The sequence below is a fragment of the Lissotriton helveticus genome, chromosome 4_1, assembly GCF_964261635.1.
Source record: "Lissotriton helveticus chromosome 4_1, aLisHel1.1, whole genome shotgun sequence".
NCBI classification, from domain to species: domain Eukaryota; kingdom Metazoa; phylum Chordata; class Amphibia; order Caudata; family Salamandridae; genus Lissotriton; species Lissotriton helveticus.
In genome coordinates, this window is record NC_136063.1 from 970,643,824 (window position 1) to 970,670,480 (window position 26,657).

The 26,657-nt window shown below is 35.2% G+C and overlaps 10 non-coding genes across 10 annotated transcripts; all 10 read left to right on the plus strand.

Moving 5' to 3' along the window:
- TRNAI-AAU (transfer RNA isoleucine (anticodon AAU)) lies at nucleotides 1–74 on the plus strand. Its single transcript has one exon. It is a non-coding gene; the product is annotated as a tRNA-Ile (tRNA).
- A 580-nt stretch (nucleotides 75–654) lies between these two features.
- TRNAI-AAU (transfer RNA isoleucine (anticodon AAU)) lies at nucleotides 655–728 on the plus strand. The gene has a single exon. It is a non-coding gene; the product is annotated as a tRNA-Ile (tRNA).
- A 2,307-nt stretch (nucleotides 729–3,035) lies between these two features.
- TRNAI-AAU (transfer RNA isoleucine (anticodon AAU)) lies at nucleotides 3,036–3,109 on the plus strand. Its single transcript has one exon. It is a non-coding gene; the product is annotated as a tRNA-Ile (tRNA).
- A 3,824-nt stretch (nucleotides 3,110–6,933) lies between these two features.
- On the plus strand, nucleotides 6,934–7,007 carry TRNAI-AAU (transfer RNA isoleucine (anticodon AAU)). Its single transcript has one exon. It is a non-coding gene; the product is annotated as a tRNA-Ile (tRNA).
- Nucleotides 7,008–10,343: 3,336 nt separating this feature from the next.
- Nucleotides 10,344–10,417, plus strand: TRNAI-GAU (transfer RNA isoleucine (anticodon GAU)). The gene has a single exon. It is a non-coding gene; the product is annotated as a tRNA-Ile (tRNA).
- An 8,474-nt stretch (nucleotides 10,418–18,891) lies between these two features.
- On the plus strand, nucleotides 18,892–18,965 carry TRNAI-AAU (transfer RNA isoleucine (anticodon AAU)). The gene has a single exon. It is a non-coding gene; the product is annotated as a tRNA-Ile (tRNA).
- A 2,308-nt stretch (nucleotides 18,966–21,273) lies between these two features.
- Nucleotides 21,274–21,347, plus strand: TRNAI-AAU (transfer RNA isoleucine (anticodon AAU)). Its single transcript has one exon. It is a non-coding gene; the product is annotated as a tRNA-Ile (tRNA).
- A 580-nt stretch (nucleotides 21,348–21,927) lies between these two features.
- Nucleotides 21,928–22,002, plus strand: TRNAL-AAG (transfer RNA leucine (anticodon AAG)). Its single transcript has one exon. It is a non-coding gene; the product is annotated as a tRNA-Leu (tRNA).
- A 787-nt stretch (nucleotides 22,003–22,789) lies between these two features.
- On the plus strand, nucleotides 22,790–22,863 carry TRNAI-AAU (transfer RNA isoleucine (anticodon AAU)). Its single transcript has one exon. It is a non-coding gene; the product is annotated as a tRNA-Ile (tRNA).
- Nucleotides 22,864–25,822: 2,959 nt separating this feature from the next.
- TRNAI-AAU (transfer RNA isoleucine (anticodon AAU)) lies at nucleotides 25,823–25,896 on the plus strand. Its single transcript has one exon. It is a non-coding gene; the product is annotated as a tRNA-Ile (tRNA).
- The last annotated feature ends 761 nt before the right edge of the window (nucleotides 25,897–26,657 follow it).

Here is a 26,657-nt window from a genome sequence, read left to right on the forward strand (position 1 = left end):
GGCCTGTTAGCTCAGATGGTTAGAGTGTGGTGCTAATAACGCCAAGGTCACAGGTTCAATCCCTGTACAGGCCAAGTTTAATTGTTTGAACAAAGATGAATTTTTCTTGTGTCTCATTTTGGACTGTTTATCTTCTTGAATCACACGCTGCTTGAAGGATTGGATGGAATCAGTAGCATTTCATCATCTGCTAATTCTTCTAAAGTATTCTATATATTTAGTGAGCCTATTAGTTTAGTCTGTTAGAGCATGAAGTTAAAAACGCAAAGGACATAATTTCAATCAGTCTCCAAGCCAATATTTGATGCTCCTTTAATGTTGAAAATAGATGTATTTTCTTCTGTATCATGTTTACCTTCATATTTCCTTTGCGCAGAAGCTGATAGAATGATTAGATGAATCAATTGAATATAGGTGATGAATATTTATTTATTGCTAAACCACGTGGAAAAAACGTTACTGGTTCAAAATTCTAACACTAAGTATGGAAATCTCTTTTGTATTGCAATTTTTTTGAAGTCATATTAGTTTCTTCATGTTGATAATATGAAAGTTAATTCATATTAAACAGCTGAAATTAAGCTTTCCAAATCTCCCGGTTGAACTATCATTAGCACTGGTTCCTGTGCTGGTCCTCCAGAAGATGTGCTAATTGACCTGTTAGCTCAGTTGGTTAGAGCGTGGTGCTAATAACGCCAAGGTCACAGGTTCGATCCCTGTACAGGCCAAGTTTAATTCTTTGAAAAAAGATGAATGTTTCTTGTGTCTCATTTTGGGCTGTTTACCTCCTTGGATCAAACGCTGCTTGCAGGACTCGATGAATACATTTGATATAATTATAGAATTAATTACTATTCTTAAAGCGCCTGGAATATCTATTAATGGTTCTAAGTTCTAACGCCAAGTAACTAAATCTCTTATTTATAGCAATTTATTGAGATCATTTTTGTTTAGTCTTGTTGATAATATATAAAGATACTATGAATGTAAACAGCTGAATATAAGCTTTCCAACTATCCCGGATTAACAATCAGTAGGACTTCATCATCTGCTTCATCTTCAATAGTATGCTATATATTTAGTGACTCTATTAGTTTAGTCTGTTAGAGCATGAAGTTAAAAACGCAAAGGACATAATTTCAATCAGTCTCCAAGCCAATACTTGATGCTCCTTTAATGTTGAAAATAGATGTATTTTCTTCTGTATCATGTTTACCTCCATATTTCCTTTGCGCAGAAGCTGATAGAATGATTAGATGAATCAATTGAATATAGTTGATGAATATTTATTTATTGCTAAACCACGTGGAAAAAACGTTACTGGTTCAAAATTCTAACACTAAGTATGGAAATCTCTTTTGTATTGCAATTTTTTTGAAGTCATATTAGTTTCTTCAAGTTGATAATATATAACAATAACTTCATGGTAAACTGCTGAAATTAAGCTTTCCAAATCTCCTGGGTTAACTATCATTTGCCCTTCTTCATATGCTGGACCTCCAGGTAGTTGTGCAAAATGGCCTGTTAGCTCAGATGTTTAGAGCGTGGTGCTAATAACGCCAAGGTCACAGGTTCGATCCCTGTACAGGCCAAGTTTAATTGTTTGAACAAAGATGAATTTTTCTTGTGTCTCATTTTGGACTGTTTATCTCCTTGAATCACACGCTGCTTGAAGGATTGGATGGAATCAGTAGCATTTCATCATCTGCTAATTCTTCAAAAGTATTCTATATATTTAGTGAGCCTATTAGTTTAGTCTGTTAGAGCATGAAGTTAAAAACGCAAAGGACATAATTTCAATCAGTCTCCAAGCCAATACTTGATGCTCCTTTAATGTTGAAAATAGATGTATTTTCTTCTGTATCATGTTTACCTCCATATTTCCTTTGCGCAGAAGCTGATAGAATGATTAGATGAATCAATTGAATATAGTTGATGAATATTTATTTATTTCTAAACCACGTGGAAAAAACGTTACTGGTTCAAAATTCTAACACTAAGTATGGAAATCTCTTTTGTATTGCAATTTTTTTGAAGTCATATTAGTTTCTTCAAGTTGATAATATGAAAGTTAATTCATATTAAACAGCTGAAATTAAGCTTTCCAAATCTCCCGGTTGAACTATCATTAGCACTGCTTCCTGTGCTGGTCCTCCAGAAGATGTGCAAATTGGCCTGTTAGCTCAGTTGGTTATCGAGTGGTACTAATAATGCCAAGGTCACAGGTTCGATCCCTGTACAGGCCAAGTTTATTTCTTTGAAAAAAGATGAATTTTTCTTGTGTCTCATTTTGAACTGTTTATCTCCTTGGATCAAACGCTGCTTGAAGGATTGGATGAATGCATTTGATATAATTATAGAATTAATTACTATTCTTAAAGCGCCTGGAATATCTATTAATGGTTCTAAGTTCTAACGCCAAGTAACTAAATCTCTTATTTATTGCAATTTATTGAGATAATTTTTGTTTAGTCTTGTTGATAATATATAAAGATACTATGAATGTAAACAGCTGAATATACGCTTTCCAACTATCCCGGATTAACAATCAGTAGGACTTCATCATCTGCTTCATCTTCAATAGTATGCTATATATTTAGTGACCTATTAGTTTAGTCTGTTAGAGCATGAAGTTAAAAACGCCAAGGACATACTTTCAATCGGTCTCCAAGCCTATACTTGATGCTCCTTTAATGTTGAAAATAGATGTATTTTCTACTGTATCATGTTTATCTCTATATTTCCTTTGAGGAGAAGCTGATAAAATGATTAGATGAATCAAGTCAATATAGGTGATGAATATTTATTTATTGCTTAACCACATGGAAAAAACGTTAATGGTTCTAAGTTCTAACACTAAGTATGAAAATCTCTTTTGTATTGTAATTTTTTTTAAGTCATATTAGTTTCTTCATGTTGATAACATATAACAATAACTTCATGGTAAACTGCTGAAATTAAGCTTTCCAAATCTCCTGGGTTAACTATCATTTGTCCTTCTTCATTTGCTGGACCTCCAGGTAGTTGTGCAAAATGGCCTGTTAGCTCAGATGGTTAGAGCGTGGTGCTAATAACGCCAAGGTCACAGGTTCGATCCCTGTACAGGCCAAGTTTAATTGTTTGAACAAAGAGGAATTTTTCTTGTGTCTCATTTTGGACTGTTTATCTTCTTGAATCACACGCTGCTTGAAGGATTGGATGGAATCAGTAGCATTTCATCATCTGCTAATTCTTCTAAAGTATTCTATATATTTATTGAGCCTATTAGTTTAGTCTGTTAGAGCATGAAGTTAAAAACGCAAAGGACATCATTTCAATCAGTCTCCAAGCCAATATTTGATGCTCCTTTAATGTTGAAAATAGATGTATTTTCTTCTTTATCATGTTTACCTCCATATTTCCTTTGCGCAGAAGCTGATAGAATGATTTGATGAATCAATTGAATATAGGTGATGAATATTTATTTATTGCTAAACTACGTGGAAAAAACGTTACTGGTTCAAAATTCTAACACTAAGTATGGAAATCTCTTTGTATTGCAATTTTTTTGAAGTCATATTAGTTTCTTCATGTTGATAATATGAAAGTTAATTCATATTAAACAGCTGAAATTAAGCTTTCCAAATCTCCCGGTTGAACTATCATTAGCACTGCTTCCTGTGCTGGTCCTCCAGAAGATGTGCAAATTGGCCTGTTAGCTCAGTTGGTTAGAGCGTGGTGCTAATAACGCCAAGGTCACAGGTTCGATCCCTCTACAGGCCAAGCTTAATTCTTTGAAAAAAGATGAATTTTTCTTGTGTCTCATTTTGGACTGTTTATCTCCTTGGATCAAACGCTGCTTGAAGGACTCGATGAATACATTTGATATAATTATAGAATTAATTACTATTCTTAAAGCGCCTGGAATATCTATTAATGGTTCTAAGTTCTAACGCCAAGTAACTAAATCTCTTATTTATAGCAATTTATTGAGATCATTTTTGTTTAGTCTTGTTGATAATATATAAAGATACTATGAATGTAAACAGCTGAATATAAGCTTTCCAACTATCCCGGATTAACAATCAGTAGGACTTCATCATCTGCTTCATCTTCAATAGTATGCTATATATTTAGTGACTCTATTAGTTTAGTCTGTTAGAGCATGAAGTTAAAAACGACAAGGACATACTTTCAATTAGTCTCCAAGCCAATACTTGATGCTCCTTTAATGTTGAAAATAGATGTATTTTCTACTGTATCATGTTTATCTCTATATTTCCTTTGAGGAGAAGCTGATAAAACGATTAGATGAATCAATTCAATATAGGTGATGAATATTTATTTATTGCTTAACCACATGGAAAAGACGTTAATGGTTCTAAGTTCTAACACTAAGTATGAAAATCTCTTTTGTATTGTAATTTTTTTTAAGTCATATTAGTTTCTTCATGTTGATAATATATAACAATAACTTCATGGTAAACTGCTGAAATTAAGCTTTCCAAATCTCCTGGGTCAACTATCATTTGCCCTTCTTCATATGCTGGACCTCCAGGTAGCTGTGCAAAATGGCCTGTTAGGTCAGATGGTTAGAGTGTGGTGCTAATAACGCCAAGGTCACAGGTTCGATCCCTGTACAGGCCAAGTTTAATTGTTTGAACAAAGATGAATTTTACTTGTGTCTCATTTTGGGCTGTTTACCTCCTTGGATCAAACGCTGCTTGCAGGACTCGATGAATACATTTGATATAATTATAGAATTAATTACTATTCTTAAAGCGCCTGGAATATCTATTAATGGTTCTAAGTTCTAACGCCAAGTAACTAAATCTCTTATTTATAGCAATTTATTGAGATCATTTTTGTTTAGTCTTGTTGATAATATATAAAGATACTATGAATGTAAACAGCTGAATATAAGCTTTCCAACTATCCCGGATTAACAATCAGTAGGACTTCATCATCTGCTTCATCTTCAATAGTATGCTATATATTTAGTGACTCTATTAGTTTAGTCTGTTAGAGCATGAAGTTAAAAACGCAAAGGACATAATTTCAATCAGTCTCCAAGCCAATACTTGATGCTCCTTTAATGTTGAAAATAGATGTATTTTCTTCTGTATCATGTTTACCTCCATATTTCCTTTGCGCAGAAGCTGATAGAATGATTAGATGAATCAATTGAATATAGTTGATGAATATTTATTTATTGCTAAACCACGTGGAAAAAACGTTACTGGTTCAAAATTCTAACACTAAGTATGGAAATCTCTTTTGTATTGCAATTTTTTTGAAGTCATATTAGTTTCTTCAAGTTGATAATATATAACAATAACTTCATGGTAAACTGCTGAAATTAAGCTTTCCAAATCTCCTGGGTTAACTATCATTTGCCCTTCTTCATATGCTGGACCTCCAGGTAGTTGTGCAAAATGGCCTGTTAGCTCAGATGTTTAGAGCGTGGTGCTAATAACGCCAAGGTCACAGGTTCGATCCCTGTACAGGCCAAGTTTAATTGTTTGAACAAAGATGAATTTTTCTTGTGTCTCATTTTGGACTGTTTATCTCCTTGAATCACACGCTGCTTGAAGGATTGGATGGAATCAGTAGCATTTCATCATCTGCTAATTCTTCAAAAGTATTCTATATATTTAGTGAGCCTATTAGTTTAGTCTGTTAGAGCATGAAGTTAAAAACGCAAAGGACATAATTTCAATCAGTCTCCAAGCCAATACTTGATGCTCCTTTAATGTTGAAAATAGATGTATTTTCTTCTGTATCATGTTTACCTCCATATTTCCTTTGCGCAGAAGCTGATAGAATGATTAGATGAATCAATTGAATATAGTTGATGAATATTTATTTATTTCTAAACCACGTGGAAAAAACGTTACTGGTTCAAAATTCTAACACTAAGTATGGAAATCTCTTTTGTATTGCAATTTTTTTGAAGTCATATTAGTTTCTTCAAGTTGATAATATGAAAGTTAATTCATATTAAACAGCTGAAATTAAGCTTTCCAAATCTCCCGGTTGAACTATCATTAGCACTGCTTCCTGTGCTGGTCCTCCAGAAGATGTGCAAATTGGCCTGTTAGCTCAGTTGGTTATCGAGTGGTACTAATAATGCCAAGGTCACAGGTTCGATCCCTGTACAGGCCAAGTTTATTTCTTTGAAAAAAGATGAATTTTTCTTGTGTCTCATTTTGAACTGTTTATCTCCTTGGATCAAACGCTGCTTGAAGGATTGGATGAATGCATTTGATATAATTATAGAATTAATTACTATTCTTAAAGCGCCTGGAATATCTATTAATGGTTCTAAGTTCTAACGCCAAGTAACTAAATCTCTTATTTATTGCAATTTATTGAGATAATTTTTGTTTAGTCTTGTTGATAATATATAAAGATACTATGAATGTAAACAGCTGAATATACGCTTTCCAACTATCCCGGATTAACAATCAGTAGGACTTCATCATCTGCTTCATCTTCAATAGTATGCTATATATTTAGTGACCTATTAGTTTAGTCTGTTAGAGCATGAAGTTAAAAACGCCAAGGACATACTTTCAATCGGTCTCCAAGCCTATACTTGATGCTCCTTTAATGTTGAAAATAGATGTATTTTCTACTGTATCATGTTTATCTCTATATTTCCTTTGAGGAGAAGCTGATAAAATGATTAGATGAATCAAGTCAATATAGGTGATGAATATTTATTTATTGCTTAACCACATGGAAAAAACGTTAATGGTTCTAAGTTCTAACACTAAGTATGAAAATCTCTTTTGTATTGTAATTTTTTTTAAGTCATATTAGTTTCTTCATGTTGATAACATATAACAATAACTTCATGGTAAACTGCTGAAATTAAGCTTTCCAAATCTCCTGGGTTAACTATCATTTGTCCTTCTTCATTTGCTGGACCTCCAGGTAGTTGTGCAAAATGGCCTGTTAGCTCAGATGGTTAGAGCGTGGTGCTAATAACGCCAAGGTCACAGGTTCGATCCCTGTACAGGCCAAGTTTAATTGTTTGAACAAAGAGGAATTTTTCTTGTGTCTCATTTTGGACTGTTTATCTTCTTGAATCACACGCTGCTTGAAGGATTGGATGGAATCAGTAGCATTTCATCATCTGCTAATTCTTCTAAAGTATTCTATATATTTATTGAGCCTATTAGTTTAGTCTGTTAGAGCATGAAGTTAAAAACGCAAAGGACATCATTTCAATCAGTCTCCAAGCCAATATTTGATGCTCCTTTAATGTTGAAAATAGATGTATTTTCTTCTTTATCATGTTTACCTCCATATTTCCTTTGCGCAGAAGCTGATAGAATGATTTGATGAATCAATTGAATATAGGTGATGAATATTTATTTATTGCTAAACTACGTGGAAAAAACGTTACTGGTTCAAAATTCTAACACTAAGTATGGAAATCTCTTTGTATTGCAATTTTTTTGAAGTCATATTAGTTTCTTCATGTTGATAATATGAAAGTTAATTCATATTAAACAGCTGAAATTAAGCTTTCCAAATCTCCCGGTTGAACTATCATTAGCACTGCTTCCTGTGCTGGTCCTCCAGAAGATGTGCAAATTGGCCTGTTAGCTCAGTTGGTTAGAGCGTGGTGCTAATAACGCCAAGGTCACAGGTTCGATCCCTCTACAGGCCAAGCTTAATTCTTTGAAAAAAGATGAATTTTTCTTGTGTCTCATTTTGGACTGTTTATCTCCTTGGATCAAACGCTGCTTGAAGGACTCGATGAATACATTTGATATAATTATAGAATTAATTACTATTCTTAAAGCGCCTGGAATATCTATTAATGGTTCTAAGTTCTAACGCCAAGTAACTAAATCTCTTATTTATAGCAATTTATTGAGATCATTTTTGTTTAGTCTTGTTGATAATATATAAAGATACTATGAATGTAAACAGCTGAATATAAGCTTTCCAACTATCCCGGATTAACAATCAGTAGGACTTCATCATCTGCTTCATCTTCAATAGTATGCTATATATTTAGTGACTCTATTAGTTTAGTCTGTTAGAGCATGAAGTTAAAAACGACAAGGACATACTTTCAATTAGTCTCCAAGCCAATACTTGATGCTCCTTTAATGTTGAAAATAGATGTATTTTCTACTGTATCATGTTTATCTCTATATTTCCTTTGAGGAGAAGCTGATAAAACGATTAGATGAATCAATTCAATATAGGTGATGAATATTTATTTATTGCTTAACCACATGGAAAAGACGTTAATGGTTCTAAGTTCTAACACTAAGTATGAAAATCTCTTTTGTATTGTAATTTTTTTTAAGTCATATTAGTTTCTTCATGTTGATAATATATAACAATAACTTCATGGTAAACTGCTGAAATTAAGCTTTCCAAATCTCCTGGGTCAACTATCATTTGCCCTTCTTCATATGCTGGACCTCCAGGTAGCTGTGCAAAATGGCCTGTTAGGTCAGATGGTTAGAGTGTGGTGCTAATAACGCCAAGGTCACAGGTTCGATCCCTGTACAGGCCAAGTTTAATTGTTTGAACAAAGATGAATTTTACTTGTGTCTCATTTTGGACTGTTTATCTTCTTGAATCACACGCTGCTTGAAGGATTGGATGGAATCAGTAGCATTTCCTCATCTGCTAATTCTTCAAAAGTATTCTATATATTTAGTTAGCCTATTAGTTTAGTCTGTTAGAGCATGAAGTTAAAAACGCAAAGGACATAATTTCAATCAGTCTCCAAGCCAATATTTGATGCTCCTTTAATGTTGAAAATAGATGTATTTTCTTCTGTATCATGTTTACCTTCATATTTCCTTTGCGCAGAAGCTGATAGAATGATTAGATGAATCAATTGAATATAGGTGATGAATATTTATTTATTGCTAAACCAAGTGGAAAAAACGTTACTGGTTCAAAATTCTAACACTAAGTATGGAAATCTCTTTTGTATTGCAATTTTTTTGAAGTCATATTAGTTTCTTCATGTTGATAATATGAAAATTAATTCATATTAAACAGCTGAAATTAAGCTTTCCAAATCTCCCGGTTGAACTATCATTAGCACTGCTTTCTGTGCTGGTCCCCCAGAAGATGTGCAAATTGGCCTGTTAGCTCAGTTGGTTAGAGAGTGATGCTAATAATGCCAAGGTGTCAGGTTCGATCCCTGTACAGGCCAAGTTTAATTCTTTGAAAAAAGATGAATTTTTCTTGTGTCTCATTTTGGACTGTTTATCTCCTTGGATCAAACGCTGCTTGAAGGATTGGATGAATACATTTGATATAATTATAGAATTAATTACTATTCTTAAAGCGCCTGGAATATCTATTAATGGTTCTAAGTTCTAACGCCAAGTAACTAAATCTCTTATTTATTGCAATTTATTGAGATCATTTTTGTTTAGTCTTGTTGATAATATATAAAGATACTATGAATGTAAACAGCTGAATATAAGCTTTCCAACTATCCCGGATTAACAATCAGTAGGACTTCATCATCTGCTTCATCTTCAATAGTATGCTATATATTTAGTGACCTATTAGTTTAGTCTGTTAGAGCATGAAGTTAAAAACGCCAAGGACATACTTTCAATCAGTCTCCAAGCCAATACTTGATGCTCCTTTAATGTTGAAAATAGATGTATTTTCTACTCTATCATGTTTATCTCTATATTTCCTTTGAGAAGAAGCTGATAAAATGATTAGATGAATCAATTCAATATAGGTGATGAATATTTATTTATTGCTTAACCACATGGAAAAAAAGTTAATGGTTCTAAGTTCTAACACTAAGTATGAAAATCTCTTTTGTATTGTAATTTTTTTTAAGTCATATTAGTTTCTTCATGTTGATAATATATAACAATAACTTCATGGTAAACTGCTGAAATTAAGCTTTCCAAATCTCCTGGGTCAACTATCATTTGCCCTTCTTCATATGCTGGACCTCCAGGTAGCTGTGCAAAATGGCCTGTTAGGTCAGATGGTTAGAGTGTGGTGCTAATAACGCCAAGGTCACAGGTTCGATCCCTGTACAGGCCAAGTTTAATTGTTTGAACAAAGATGAATTTTTCTTGTGTCTCATTTTGGACTGTTTATCTTCTTGAATCACACGCTGCTTGAAGGATTGGATGGAATCAGTAGCATTTCATCATCTGCTAATTCTTCAAAAGTATTCTATATATTTAGTGAGCCTATTAGTTTAGTCAAAATAGTTTCTTCATGTTGATAATATATAACAATAACTTCATGGTAAACTGCTGAAATTAAGCTTTCCAAATCTCCTGGGTTAACTATCATTTGCCCTTCTTCATTTGCTGGACCTCCAGGTAGTTGTGCAAAATGGCCTGTTAGCTCAGATGGTTAGAGCGTGGTGCTGATAACGCCAAGGTCGCAGGTTAGATCCCTGTACAGGCCAAGTTTAATTGTTTGAACAAAGATGAATTTTTCTTGTGTCTCATTTTGGACTGTTTATCTCCTTGAATCACTCGCTGCTTGAAGGATTGGATGGAATCAGTAGCATTTCATCATCTGCTAATTTTTCAAAAGTATTCTATATATTCAGTGAGCCTATTAGTTTAGTCTGTTAGAGCATGAAGTTAAAAACGCAAAGGACATAATTTCAATCAGTCTCCAAGCCAATACTTGATGCTCCTTTAATGTTGAAAATAGATGTATTTTCTCCTGTATCATGTTTATCTCCATATTTCCTTTGCGCAGAAGCTGATAGAATGATTAGATGAATCAATTGAATATAGGTGATGAATATTTATTTATTACTAAACCACGTGGAAAAAACGTTACTGTTTCAAAATTCTAACACTAAGTATGGAAATCTCTTTTGTATTGCAATTTTTTTGAAGTCATATTAGTTTCTTCATGTTGATAATATGAAAGTTAATTCATATTAAACAGCTGAAATTAAGCTTTCCAAATCTCCCAGTTGAACTATCATTAGCACTGCTTCCTGTGCTGATCCTCCAGAAGATGTGCAAATTTGCCTGTTAGCTCAGTTGGTTAGAGCGTGGTGCTAATAACGCCAAGGTCACAGGTTCGATCCCTGTACAGGCCAAGTTTAATTCTTTGAAAAAAGAGGAATTTTTCTTGTGTCTCATTTTTGGACTGTTTATCTCGTTGGATCAAACGCTGCTTGAAGGATTGGATGAATACATTTGATATAATTATAGAATTAATTACTATTCCTAAAGCGCCTGGAATATCTATTAATGGTTCTAAGTTCTAACGCAAAGTAACTAAATCTCTTATTTATTGCAATTTATTGAGATCATTTTTGTTTAGTCTTGTTGATAATATATAAAGATATATGAATGTAAACAGCTAAATATAAGCTTTCCAACTATCCCGGATTAACAATCAGTAGGACTTCATCATCTGCTTAATCTTCAATAGTATGCTATATATTTAGTGAGACTATTAGTTTAGTCTGTTAGAGCATGAAGTTAAAAACGCCAAGGACATACTTTCAATCAGTCTCCAAGCCAATACTTGATGCTCCTTTAATGTTGGAAATAGATGTATTTTCTACTGTATCATGTTTATCTCTATATTTCCTTTGAGGAGAAGCTGATAAAATGATTAGATGAATCAATTCAATATCGGTGATGAATATTTATTTATTGCTTAACCACATGGAAAAAACGTTAATGGTTCTAAGTTCTAACACTAAGTATGAAAATCTCTTTTGTATTGCAATTTTTTTGAAGTCATATTAGTTTCCTCATGTTGATAATATGAAAGTTAATTCATATTAAACAGCTGAAATTAAGCTTTCCAAATCTCCCGGTTGAACTATCATTAGCACTGCTTCCTGTGCTGGTCCTCCAGATGATGTGCAAATTGGCCTGCTAGCTCAGTTGGTTAGAGCCTGGTGCTAATAACGCCAAGGTCACAGGTTCGATCCCTGTACAGGCCAAGTTTAATTCTTTGAAAAAAGATGAATTTTTCTTGTGTCTCATTTTGGACTGTTTACCTCCTTGAATCACACGCTGCTTGAAGGATTGGATGGAATCAGTAGCATTTCATCATCTGCTAATTCTTCAAAAGTATTCTATATATTTAGTGAGCCTATTAGTTTAGTCTGTTAGAGCATGAAGTTAAAAACGCAAAGGACATAATTTCAATCAGTCTCCAAGCCAATACTTGATGCTCCTTTAATGTTGAAAATAGATGTATTTTCTTCTGTATCATGTTTACCTCCATATTTCCTTTGCGCAGAAGCTGATAGAATGATTAGATGAATCAATTGAATATAGGTGATGAATATTTATTTATTGCTAAACCACTTGGAAAAAACGTTAGTGGTTCAAAATTCTAACACTAAGTATGGAAATCTCTTTTGTATTGCAATTTTTTTGAAGTCATATTAGTTTCTTCATGTTGATAATATGAAAGTTAATTCATATTAAACAGCTGAAATTAAGCTTTCCAAATATCCCGGTTGAACTATCTGTACAAATCCACGGGATGCAAGGTGATAGATCAAAAGTAGTTTATTAGAACGGGCAATACTGGTACAACCGTCTGTTCAAGTCGTGGTCCAAGCCAGAGTGCTCCGCCTGTGGAATGCACTCGGAGAACACAACAGGATTCCAAGAATCCATAGTAACAGAACTTAGGAGATAAACATAACATAAGTGGAAATACAATCTAACAGAGACAAGTGAAATGTATAGAATACTACATCACCTCCTTTTCTCAAAGAAACAAAAACTTTTTAAAAACAAAATAGAAAAAACAAAGAAAACAAAAGAAAAACAAACAGATAAAGAAATATTACTTTCTAAACCTCAAAGGTCTATTAACAATGCGAGAACTCTTCCTGACACTGAAGTCGGTGGCAGGAGCCTTGGTGGGAAAGGAACTTGTGGAAGCTTTTGAGGAGACAGGTGAGGTTGAGGATGCTTTTGTGACGACAGGAGTACTACTAACAACCGTAGCAACTCTGTTCAAATTCCACCAGAAACCTCCCTCAACTTGTACAGCATTTCCCACAATTTTAACCACTTTTACAGGAGATCCAAACTTGCTGTCCCCTTTGTTGACATGGATAGATTTTCTAATCCTCACACAGTCTCCAACTTCCAAAACACTCTCTTTCATACCCTTCCTAACATCAAAATTACCCTTTTGCTTGGACTGGGCATGCAGAACATTACTCTTTACAATGGACATGAGACTCGAGACATCAGAACTAGACTTCATCCACTTAGACATCCACCCAGGACAAAACAAAGTGTTTGGCTTTCGATCTCTCATTAACTCAAAGGGAGATACCTTAGTGGAAGAGTGAGGAGTGGTCCTATAAAACCAAATCATGCTCTCCAACGCTTTGCTGACCTCAACATTACTACTCCTAGCCCACTTCACACAGTCGCCAATAACTCTGTTCATCCTCTCGACAAGACCATTCCCTTGAGGATGATAGAGAGAACTCTCGACATGCTTCACACCTGAACTGGACAGAAAGCCAACAAACTCATGACTCATAAATTGTTTCCCATTGTCGGAAACCAACACTTCAGGAAAACCTTCCCTACTCCAAATATCGCACAAGAATTCAATGACACTTTTCGTATCAGCATCTTTAACCAATTTATACTCCGGCCACTTGGAGGCATAATCAATCAAGACTAGAATGAACCTGGAACAGCAACTCAGCATCGAATAAGGTCCCATGATATCAATAACTTGTTTAGCCCAAGGACGATCCGGGCACTCAACCGGCATAAGAGGAGGAACCAAAGTCTTGAGACTCTTATCTGAAGATTTACAGATACAACAGTCAGCAACAAAAAGATCAATATCCGAATCCATAGCGGGCCACCAGAACATTTCACGAATCCTACGTTTACTAAGTGAACAACCAAGATGACCCTCATGAGCCTTCATAATGATATCTTTTCTAAATGCAAATGGAGGAATGATCTTATCATTACGAAGTAAAATCCCATCTTCAATGGAGATCTCATGCCCAACCTTAGAAAAGGGTTGAAGAGAAGAAGACAAGACCTTCTCACGTGGCCAGCCCAACTTAACAAAATTACAAATATCCTGAAGAACACTATCTTGTTCAAAAGCCTTCCTCCACTCCACTTCAGAACAAACTTGTAGTTCAGGGATGTCTACACAGGCAATCAAACAATCATCACAGTCCTCCTCAATGAGATCGGAAAAGGAAATGTCAACATCATCATCACGCACAGCAGGTGGAAATCGGGACAAAAAATCTGCCCTTATGTTTTTGCCACCAGCAATATACACAACATCAAAATGGTACTGCAAAAGCCTGGTCACAATCCTCAAAATCCTAGGTGTGCAACATTTAGTAAGACCACCACCCAAAATGTTGACCAAAGGTTTGTGGTCAGTTTGAAGTAAGAAACGCCTTCCCCAAATGAACGGTCTAAACTTCTCAATAGCCCATGTACAAGCCAAAAGTTCTTTCTCTATAACAGAGTATTGAACCTCAGCAGATCTCAGAACTCTGGATGCAAAACTGATAGTTCTTTCAACTCCACCCTCACTTTGTGTTAAGGTAGCACCAAGACCAACCTGACTTGCATCAACAGTCAAACAGCACGGCAAAGCAGGGTCAAAAGGTTTAATAACAGAATCAGACATCAAAAGCCTTGATGCATTGCTCGCACCAAACAAATTTCACTCCCTTTTTCAACAGGTTACTAATAGGACGCACGATGGTCGCGTAATGGGGAATAAACCTGGAGTAGTATTCACAAATACCTAGAAGAGACTTAACTCCGGTCTTGTCAGACGGAATTGGAGCTTTGGAAATAGCCTCCAAAAGTCCAGGTCTAGGCTTTATTCCGTCTTGTGTCAAAATATGACCAAGGTACTCAACTTCTGTACACATAAACTTACACTTCTCCAATTTCAACACTACACCATGATCTTGAAACAAACCCAAAACATTATCAAGGACCGAATCATGAGAAGAAACATCCTTGCCAAAAATCAAAACATCATCTTGAAAAACAGTCACTCCCTTAACACCTTCCAAGATATTACCCATAACTCTCTGAAAAACCGACGCGGCCGAAGCTAGGCCAAAAGGCATACGTCGATACTGAAAAGTGCCTAAAGGAGAGATAAAAGCAGTCAAGTGACGGGAATCAGGATGCAGTTCGACCTGGTGGTAAGCACTGGCTAAATCCAGTTTAGTGAAAAACTTTGCACCTTTAGTGGCTGCAAGAAGATCATTAATCCGGGGAAGAGGATGAGAATCCACCCAGATTACCTTGTTATCAGAGCGAAGGTCCACACAGACCCTAAGTTTACCATCCCTCTTCCGACCTACGACTAAAGGCGAAAGCCAAAGGGAAGTCTCTGCAGGCTCTATCACACCATTCTCACACAACATCTCAAGTTCCTTCTTCAAATCATCCCTGACACTGAAGGGCACACCCCGAAGCTTATGTTTAACAGGTGTTGACCCCTCTTTAACAATAATCTTGTGTTTGAACCCTTTTATTTTTCCCAAACTGGAACTAAACACAGAAGGAAATTTGCACCTTAGCATTTGTAAATAGTCAGAGCAGCTAGCAACAAAAACTTGTTCTTTTCGCACCTACACCATGATCTTGAAACAAACCCAAAACATTATCAAGGACCGAATCATGAGAAGAAACGTCCTTGCCAAAAATCAAAACATCATCTTGAAAAACAGTCACTCCCTTAACACCTTCCAAGATATTACCCATAACTCTCTGAAAAACCGACGCGGCCGAAGCTAGGCCAAAAGGCATACGTCGATACTGAAAAGTGCCTAAAGGAGAGATAAAAGCAGTCAAGTGACGGGAATCAGGATGCAGTTCGACCTGGTGGTAAGCACTGGCTAAATCCAGTTTAGTGAAAAACTTTGCACCTTTAGTGGCTGCAAGAAGATCATTAATCCGGGGAAGAGGATGAGAATCCACCCAGATTACCTTGTTATCAGAGCGAAGGTCCACACAGACCCTAAGTTTACCATCCCTCTTCCGACCTACGACTAAAGGCGAAAGCCAAAGGGAAGTCTCTGCAGGCTCTATCACACCATTCTCACACAACATCTCAAGTTCCTTCTTCAAATCATCCCTGACACTGAAGGGCACACCCCGAAGCTTATGTTTAACAGGTGTTGACCCCTCTTTAACAATAATCTTGTGTTTGAACCCTTTTATTTTTCCCAAACTGGAACTAAACACAGAAGGAAACTTGCACCTTAGCATTTGTAAATAGTCAGAGCAGCTAGCAACAAAAACTTGTTCTTTTCGCACCTGGCTTAAGCATCATACCAAAAAGACCCTGATGGAACCAGCCCAAAATGTTGAGCCCTTTAATCGCAACATAGATTTTCCCTCTAATCTTCCTCCCCTTAAAACATAATATGTCTTCAAAGAGACCAAGGAGATTAATTTTCCTTCCTTCATACGACACAGGAGTACGGTCTGGAGGAAGAAGAGGTTGCTCATCATTCCATGTATTGTCAAAAAGTTCTTTATCTATCATAGTGATCCTTGCACCTGAGTCGACTAAAAGTTTCAAAATTTTACCGCCAACAGCAATATCAACAATGGGGTCGACACAAGAGTCAGGATCACCTTCAATGACAGGCCCTTCAGAGCAATCAGTAACAACAGCAATAGTTTCTGATTCTGACGAAGAATCAGAATCAACAACGCCAACAACAGGTTTTATGAAATTCTTCTTGTTTTTCAACTTTAAACAAACTTTTGCAAAATGTCCCATCTTTTTGCAGTAGTTGCAAGTAACACTGGAAGCAGGACAAGGAGAACTCTTTTGGTGTTGTGGATTACCACACCTAATACACATTTGAGAATAAGACGAAGACTCTGGATTTCTTTTTGTTGACTCTGGTAGAAGAATTCAAATTTAAAGCGTTTATAGGTTCAACCACTTTGTCTTCTAATTCCTTGAGGGAAACCATGGACGTTTCAACACTCTTGGCTAACTTAATAGTGTCATCTAAGGAAGGATCACTCATGGCTAACAACTTTTGCCTAATGTTTTTATCCTTACAATGACACACAAATTGATCCCTGATAAGCTGTTCATTAAAGTTTTCAAATTTACATTCAGATGCTAATCTCCGCAAGATGGAAATATAAGCATCAATATCTTCCGAATCAGCTTGTTTTCTCTTAAAGAAAGTGTGTCTACGAACCATTAAGTTAGGTTGTTTGTCAAAATGAATCTTTAGTGTTTGCACAGTGTCACTATAATCATCAGACACAACACCTTCAATAACAGGTAAATCTGGGAGATGCTTAAAGACAGACCTGCCCTCAAAACCCAGAGAATGTAAAAGCAGGCACTTCTTTCTTTCTGTGCGAAATCTAGATGCCCCAATCGCTCCTAAATAATTTTCGAACACATCATGGCAAATTTCCCACCTAATTGGAGGTTCACCAGGAGTTTCCAGAAAAGCTGGAGGTGGATTAACAGATTGAAGGGTAGACATAACTTTAAGAGCAAATTCGAAGATAACAAGAATAATTCTTTATGAACTCAAACAGTGTCCAAATGTGAAGAACAAAAGCCAAAAAAATCCAAATAAGCCGTGCGCATCAGCGATGAGCACGTTAGAAACAAAATACTATGAGTAAATAAACAGAATGTTATACAAATCAGAGGTGAGCACTAGTAGTAAGAAAGCTGTGCGCACCAGCGATGACAAGCGATGACAAGCGATGAGTCCGTTATGAACTTGAAGCTTGAAGTAGCACGCACCAGGAATAAACACTGTCTCACATTTGCGCTGTAACTAGTGCGCTGTAAATGGTGAAATGTATATGACAGATTGGAAGCTGTGCGCACCAGCGGTGAGCACTTCGACAAACTGGAAGCTGTGCGCACCAGCGGTGAGCACTTTGTAACTAGTGCCCGTAACCAGTGCGCTGTAAGGGTGGCAGAGCAGAGAATAGGTCGCTAAGCAACGTGGACAAGAGTCATGTGAAAACGTCACAAAGCAAAATAGCTGATGACCAATCCAGACTGCCGAAACTTTTATCCAACAGGAAGGCTGTACACAGCAACGTGATGACGCACTACGCGCTCCTCTGAGAACAGGAACGTCGGAGCTCGAAGACTCGGACCCAGAAGGTAAGGCTCGAGGAGGCCCGAACTACACGAAGTAGTATTTTTCAAAAAAACACAGTCAACGGTCGACCGTATGAAGAAATAAGTGGAGAGGCCCCGAATATAATAAATGTAACTGCAAAGTCTTGAGAAAGTCTCCAAAAGTCCGAAGTTAAGCTGAGAGATGCTACCTTCGTTAGGCACAAAGACACAAAGTGAGAAATTAAGTCAAAGACACGGACAGGGACATGAAACTCTTACGGTTTTGGTGATGTCCAAAATGAAGGTAGTAGTAGGAGACTGTACTTTGACGAGTTACCAATAGGTCAGGATAGACTCCAGACAATCCTCAAAATGACACGTAGTCCAACAGCAGGAGTTGAAGAGCTGTGACGAGGGAAGCGAGGCTCTCTCTCACTTCTTCAGAGAAAGCACCTTTGTAAGTCCCACGGAGATCATAGATGTAGAGCACGCATCGTCGCCAGTAAAATTATGTAGAAATCCACGGGATGCAAGGTGATAGATCAAAAGTAGTTTATTAGAACGGGCAATACTGGTACAACCGTCTGTTCAAGTCGTGGTCCAAGCCAGAGTGCTCCGCCTGTGGAATGCACTCGGAGAACACAACAGGATTCCAAGAATCCATAGTAACAGAACTTAGGAGATAAACATAACATAAGTGGAAATACAATCTAACAGAGACAAGTGAAATGTATAGAATACTACACTATCATTAGCACTGCTTCCTGTGCTGGTACTCCAGAAGATGTGCAAATTGGCCTGTTAGCTCAGTTGGTTAGAGCGTGGTGCTAATAACGCCAAGGTCACAGGTTCGATCCCTGTACAGGCCAAGTTTAATTGTTTGAAAAAAGATGAATTTTTCTTGTGTCTCATTTTGGACTGTTTATCTCCTTGGATCAAACGCTGCATGAAGGATTGGATTAATACATTTGATATAATTATAGAATTAATTACTATTCTTAAAGAGCCTGGAATATCTATTAATGGTTCTAAGTTCTAACGCCAAGTAACTAAATTTCTTATTTATTGCAATTTATTGAGATCTTTTTTTGTTTAGTCTTGTTGATAATATATAAAGATACTATGAATGTAAACAGCTGAATATAAGCTTTCCAACTATCCCGGATTAACAATCAGTAGGACTTCATCATCTGCTTCATCTTCAATAGTATACTATATATTTAGTGAGACTATTAGTTTAGTCTGTTAGAGCATGAAGTTAAAAACGCCAAGGACATACTTTCAATCAGTCTCCAAGCCAATACTTGATGCACCTTTAATGTTGAAAATAGATGTATTTTCTACTGTATCATGTTTATCTCTATATTTCCTTTGAGGAGAAGCTGATAAAATGATTAGATGAATCAATTCAATATAGGTGATGAATATTTATGTATTGCTTAACCACATGGAAAACACGTTAATGGTTCTAAGTTCTAACACCAAGTATGAAAATCTCTTTTGTATTGTAATTTTTTTAAGTCATATTAGTTTCTTCATGTTGATAATATATAACAATAACTTCATGGTAAACTGCTGAAATTAAGCTTTCCAAATCTCCTGGGTTAACTATCATTTGCCCTTCTTCATTTGCTGGACCTCCAGGTAGCTGTGCAAAATGGCCTGTTAGCTCAGATGGTTAGAGCGTGGTGCTAATAACCCAAAGGTCACAGGTTCGATCCCTGTACAGGCCAATTTTAATTCTTTGAAAAAAGATGAATTTTTCTTGTGTCTCATTTTGGACTGTTTATCTCCTTGAATCACACGCTGCTTGAAGGATTGGATTGAATCAGTAGCATTTCATCATCTGCTAATTCTTCAAAAGTATTCTATATATTTAGTGAGCCTATTAGTTTAGTCTGTTAGAGCATGAAGTTAAAAACGCAAAGGACATAATTTCAATCAGTCTCCAAGCCAATACTTGATGCTCCTTTAATGTTGAAAATAGATGTATTTTCTTCTGTATCATGTTTACCTCCATATTTCCTTTGCGCAGAAGCTGATAGAATGATTAGATGAATCAATTGAATATAGGTGATGAATATTTATTTATTGCTAAACCACGTGGAAAAAACGTTACTGGTTCAAAATTCTAACACTAAGTATGGAAATCTCTTTTGTATTGCAATTTTTTTGAAGTCATATTAGTTTCTTCATGTTGATAATATGAAAGTTAATTCATATTAAACAGCTGAAATTAAGCTTTCCAAATCTCCCGGTTGAACTATCATTAGCACTGCTTCCTGTGCTGGTCCTCCAGAAGATGTGCAAATTGGCCTGTTAGCTCAGTTGGTTAGAGCGTGGTGCTAATAACGCCAAGGTCACAGGTACGATCCCTGTACAGGCCAAGTTTAATTCTTTGAAAAAAGATGAATTTTTCCTGTGTCTCATTTTGGACTGTTTATCTCCTTGGATCAAACGCTGCTTGAAGGATTGGATGAATACATTTGATATAATTATAGAATTAATTACTATTCTTAAAGCGCCTGGAATATCTATTAATGGTTCTAAGTTCTAACGCCAAGTAACTAAATCTCTTATTTATTGCAATTTATTGAGATCTTTTTTGTTTAGTCTTGTTGATAATATGTAAAGATACTATGAATGTAAACAGCTGAATATAAGCTTTCCAACTATCCCGGATTAACAATCAGTAGGACTTCATCATCTGCTTCATCTTCAATAGTATGCTATATATTTAGTGACTCTATTAGTTTAGTCTGTTAGAGCATGAAGTTAAAAACGCCAAGGACATACTTTCAATCAGTCTCCAAGCCAATACTTGATGCACCTTTAATGTTGAAAATAGATGTATTGTCTACTGTATCATGTTTATCTCTATATTTCCTTTGAGGAGAAGCTGATAAAATGATTAGATGAATCAATTCAATATAGGTGATGAATATTTATGTATTGCTTAACCACATCGAAAAAACGTTAATGGTTCTAAGTTCTAACACTAAGTATGAAAATCTCTTTTGTATTGTAATTTTTTTTAAGTCATATTAGTTTCTTCATGTTGATAATATATAACAATAACTTCATGGTAAACTGCTGAAATTAAGCTTTCCAAATCTCCTCGGTTAACTATCATTTGCCCTTCTTCATTTGCTGGACCTCCAGGTAGTTGTGCAAAATGGCCTGTTAGCTCAGATGGTTAGAGCATGGTGCTAATAACGCCAAGGTCACAGGTTCGATCCCTGTACAGGCCAAGTATAATTGTTTGAACAAAGATGAATTTTTCTTGTGTCTCATTTTGGACTGTTTATCTCCTTGAATCACACGCTGCTTGAAGGATTGGATGGAATCAGTAGCATTTCATCATCTGCTAATTCTTCAAAAGTATTCTATATATTTAGTGAGCCTATTAGTTTAGTCTTTTAGAGCATGAAGTTAAAAACGCAAAGGACATAATTTCAATCAGTCTCCAAGCCAATACTTGATGCTCCTTTAATGTTGAAAATAGATGTATTTTCTTCTGTATCATGTTTACCTCTATATTTCCTTTGCGCAGAAGCTGATAGAATGATTAGATGAATCAATTGAATATAGGTGATGAATATTTATTTATTGCTAAACCACATGGAAAAAACTTTACTGGTTCAAAATTCTAACACTAAGTATGGAAATCTCTTTTGTATAGCAATTTTTTTGAAGTCATATTAGTTTCTTCATGTTGATAATATGAAAGTTAATTCATATTAAACAGCTGAAATTAAGCTTTCCAAATCTCCCGGTTGAACTATCATTAGCACTGCTTCCTGTGCTGGTCCTCCAGAAGATGTGAAATTTGGCCTGTTAGCTCAGTTGGTTAGAGCGTGGTGCTAAGAAACGCCAAGGTCACAGGTTCGATCACTGTACAGGCCAAGTTTAATTATTTGAAAAAAGATGAATTTTTCTTGTGTCTCATTTTGGACTGTTTATCTCCTTGGATCAAACGCTGCTTGAAGGATTGGATGAATACATTTGATATAATTATAGCATTAATTACTATTCTTAAAGCGCCTGGAATACCTATTAATGGTTCTAAGTTCTAACGCCAAGTAACTAAATCTCTTATTTATAGCAATTTATTGAGATCATTTTTGTTTAGTCTTGTTGATAATATATAAAGATACTATGAATGTAAACAGCTGAATATAAGCTTTCCAACTATCCCGGATTAACAATCAGTAGGACTTCATCATCTGCTTCATCTTCAATAGTATACTATATATTTAGTGAGACTATTAGTTTAGTCTGTTAGAGCATGAAGTTAAAAACGCCAAGGACATACTTTCAATCAGTCTCCAAGCCAATACTTGATGCTCCTTTAATGTTGAAAATAGATGTATTTTCTACTGTATCATGTTTATCTCTATATTTCCTTTGAGGAGAAGCTTATAAAATGATTAGATGAATCAATTGAATATAGGTGATGAATATTTATTTATTGCTAAACCACGTGGAAAAAACGTTAATGGTTCTAAGTTCTAACACTAAGTATGAAAATCTCTTTTGTATTGCAATTTTTTTGAAGTCATATTAGTTTCTTCATGTTGATAATATGAAAGTTAATTTATATTAAACAGCTGAAATTAAGCTTTCCAAATCTCCCGGTTGAACTATCATTAGCACTGCTTACTGTGCTGGTCCTCCAGAAGATGTGCAAATTGGCCTGTTAGCTCAGTTGGTTAGAGCGTGGTGCTAATAACGCCAAGGTCACAGGTTCAATCCCTGTACAGGCCAAGTTTAATTCTTTGAAAAAAGATGAATTTTTCTTGTGTCTCATTTTGGACTGTTTATCTCCTTGGATCAAACGCTGCTTGAAGGATTGGATGAATACATTTGATATAATTATAGAATTAATTACTATTCTTAAAGCGCCTGGAATATCTATTAATGGTTCTAAGTTCTAACGCCAAGTAACTAAATCTCTTATTTATTGCAATTTATTGAGATCTTTTTTGTTTAGTCTTGTTGATAATATATAAAGATACTATGAATGTAAACAGCTGAATATAAGCTTTCCAACTATCCCGGATTAACAATCATTAGGACTTCATCATCTGCTTCATCTTCAATAGTATGCTATATATTTAGTGACTCTATTAGTTTAGTCTGTTAGAGCATGAAGTTAAAAACGCCAAGGACATACTTTCAATCAGTCTCCAAGCCAATACTTGATGCACCTTAAATGTTGAAAATAGATGTATTTTCTACTGTATCATGTTTATCTCTATATTTCCTTTGAGGAGAAGCTGATAAAATGATTAGATGAATCAATTCAATATAGGTGATGAATATTTATTTATTGCTTAACTACATGGAAAAAACGTTAATGGTTCTAAGTTCTACCACTAAGTATGAAAATCTCTTTTGTATTGTAACTTTTTTTAAGTCATATTAGTTTCTTCATGTTGATAATATATAACAATAACTTCATGGTAAACTGCTGAAATTAAGCTTTCCATATCTCCTAGGTTAACTATCATTTGCCCTTCTTCATATGCTGGACCTCCAGGTAGTTGTGCAAAATGGCCTGTTAGCTCAGATGGTTAGAGCGTGGTGCTAATAACGCCAAGGTCACAGGTTTGATCCCTGTACAGGCCAAGTTTAATTGTTTGAACAAAGATGAATTTTTCTTGTGTCTCATTTTGGACTGTTTATCTCCTTGAATTACACGCTGCTTGAAAGATTGGATGGAATCAGTAGCATTTCATCATCTGCTAATTCTTCAAAAGTATTCTATATATTTAGTGAGCCTATTAGTTTAGTCTGTTAGAGCATCAAGTTAAAAACGCAAAGGACATAATTTCAATCAGTCTCCAAGCCAATACTTGATTCTCCTTTAATGTTGAAAATAGATGTATTTTCTTCTGTATCATGTTTACCTCTATATTTCCTTTGCGCAGAAGCTGATAGAATGATTAGATGAATCAATTGAATATATGTGATGAATTTTTATTTATTGCTAAACCACGTGGAAAAAACGTTACTGGTTCAAAATTCTAACACTAAGTAAGGAAATCTCTTTTGTATTGCAATTTCTTTGAAGTCATATTAGTTTCTTCATGTTGATAATATGAAAGTTAATTCATATTAAACAGCTGAAATTAAGCTTTCCAAATCTCCTGGTTGAACTATCATTAGCACTGCTTCCAGTGCTGGTCCTCCAGAAGATGTGAAATTTGGCCTGTTAGCTCAGTTGGTTAGAGCGTGGTGCTAATAACACCAAGGTCACATGTTCGATCACTGTACAGGCCAAGTTTAATTCTTTGAAAAAAGATGAATTTTTCTTGTGTCTCATTTTGGACTGTTTATCTCCTTGGATCAAACGCTGCTTGAAGGATTGGATGAATACATTTGATATAATTATAGAATTAATTACTATTCTTAAAGCGCCTGGAATATCTAATAATGGTTCTAAGTTCTAACGCCAAGTAACTAAATCTCTTATTTATTGCAATTTATTGAGATCTTTTTTGTTTAGTCTTGTTGATAATATATAAAGATACTATGAATGTAAACAGCTGAATATAAGCTTTCCAACTATCCCGGATTAACAATCAGTAGGACTTCATCATCTGCTTCATCTTTAATAGTATACTATATATTTAGTAAGACTATTAGTTTAGTCTGTTAGAGCATGAAGTTAAAAACGCCAAGGACATAATTTCAATCAGTCTCCAAGCCAATACTTGATGCTCCTTTAATGTTGAAAATAGATGTATTTTTTTCTGTATCATGTTTACCTCCATATTTCCTTTGCGCAGAAGCTGATAGAATGATTAGATGAATCAATTGAATATAGGTGATGAATATTTATTTATTGCTTAACCACATGGAAAAAGTTAATGGTTCTAAGTTCTAACACTAAGTATGAAAATCTCTTTTGTATTGTAATTTTTTTAAGTCATATTAGTTTCTTCATGTTGATAATATATAACAATAACTTCATGGTAAACTGCTGAAATTAAGCTTTCCAAATCTCCTAGGTTAACTATCACTTGCCCTTCTTCATATGCTGGACCTCCAGGTAGTTGTACAAAATGGCCTGTTAGCTCAGATGGTTAGAGCGTGGTGCTAATAATGCCAAGGTCACAGGTTCGATCCCTATACAGGCCAAGTTTAATTGTTTGAACAAAGATGAATTTTTCTTGTGTTTCATTTTGGACTGTTTATCTCCTTGAATCACACGCTGCTTGAAGGATTGGATGGAATCAGTAGCATTTCATCATCTGCTAATTCTTCAAAAGTATTCTATATATTTAGTGAGCCTATTAGTTTAGTCTGTTAGAGCATGAAGTTAAAAACGCAAAGGACATAATTTCAATCAGTCTCCAAGCCAATACTTGATTCTCCTTTAATGTTGAAAATAGATGTATTTTCTTCTGTATCATGTTTACCTCTATATTTCCTTTGCGCAGAAGCTGATAGAATGATTAGATGAATCAATTGAATATAGGTGATGAATTTTTATTTATTGCTAAACCACGTGGAAAAAACGTTACTGGTTCAAAATTCTAACACTAAGTATGGAAATCTCTTTTGTATTGCAATTTTTTTGAAGTCATATTAGTTTCTTCATGTTGATAATATGAAAGTTAATTCATATTAAACAGCTGAAATTAAGCTTTCCAAATCTCCTGGTTAAACTATCATTAGCACTGCTCCCTGTGCTGGTCCTCCAGAAAATATGAAATTTGGCCTGTTAGCTCAGTTGGTTAGAGCGTGGTGCTAATAACGCCAAGGTCACAGGTTCGATCCCTGTACAGGCCAAGTTTAATTCTTTGAAAAAAGATGAATTTTTCTTGTGTCTCATTTTGGACTGTTTATCTCCTTGGATCAAACGCTGCTTGAAGGATTGGATGAATACATTTGATATAATTATAGAATTAATTACTATTCTTAAAGCGCCTGGAATATCTATTAATGGTTCTAAGTTCTAACGCCAAGTAACTAAATGTCTTATTTATTGCAATTTATTGAGATCTTTTTTGTTTAGTCTTGTTGATAATATATAAAGATACTATGAATGTAAACAGCTGAATATAAGCTTTCCAACTATCCCGGATTAACAATCAGTAGGACTTCATCATCTGCTTCATCTTTAATAGTATACTATATATTTAGTGAGCCTATTAGTTTAGTCTGTTAGAGCATGAAGTTAAAGACGCAAAGGACATAATTTCAATCAGTCTCCAAGCCAATACTTGATTCTCCTTTAATGTTGAAAATAGATGTATTTTCTTCTGTATCATGTTTACCTCTATATTTCCTTTGCGCAGAAGCTGATAGAATGATTAGATGAATCAATTGAATATAGGTGATGAATTTTTATTTATTGCTAAACCACGTGGAAAAAACGTTACTGGTTCAAAATTCTAACACTAAGTATGGAAATCTCTTTTGTATTGCAATTTTTTTGAAGTCATATTAGTTTCTTCATGTTGATATTATGAAAGTTAATTCATATTAAACAGCTGAAATTAAGCTTTCCAAATCTCCTGGTTGAACTATCATCAGCACTGCTTCCAGTG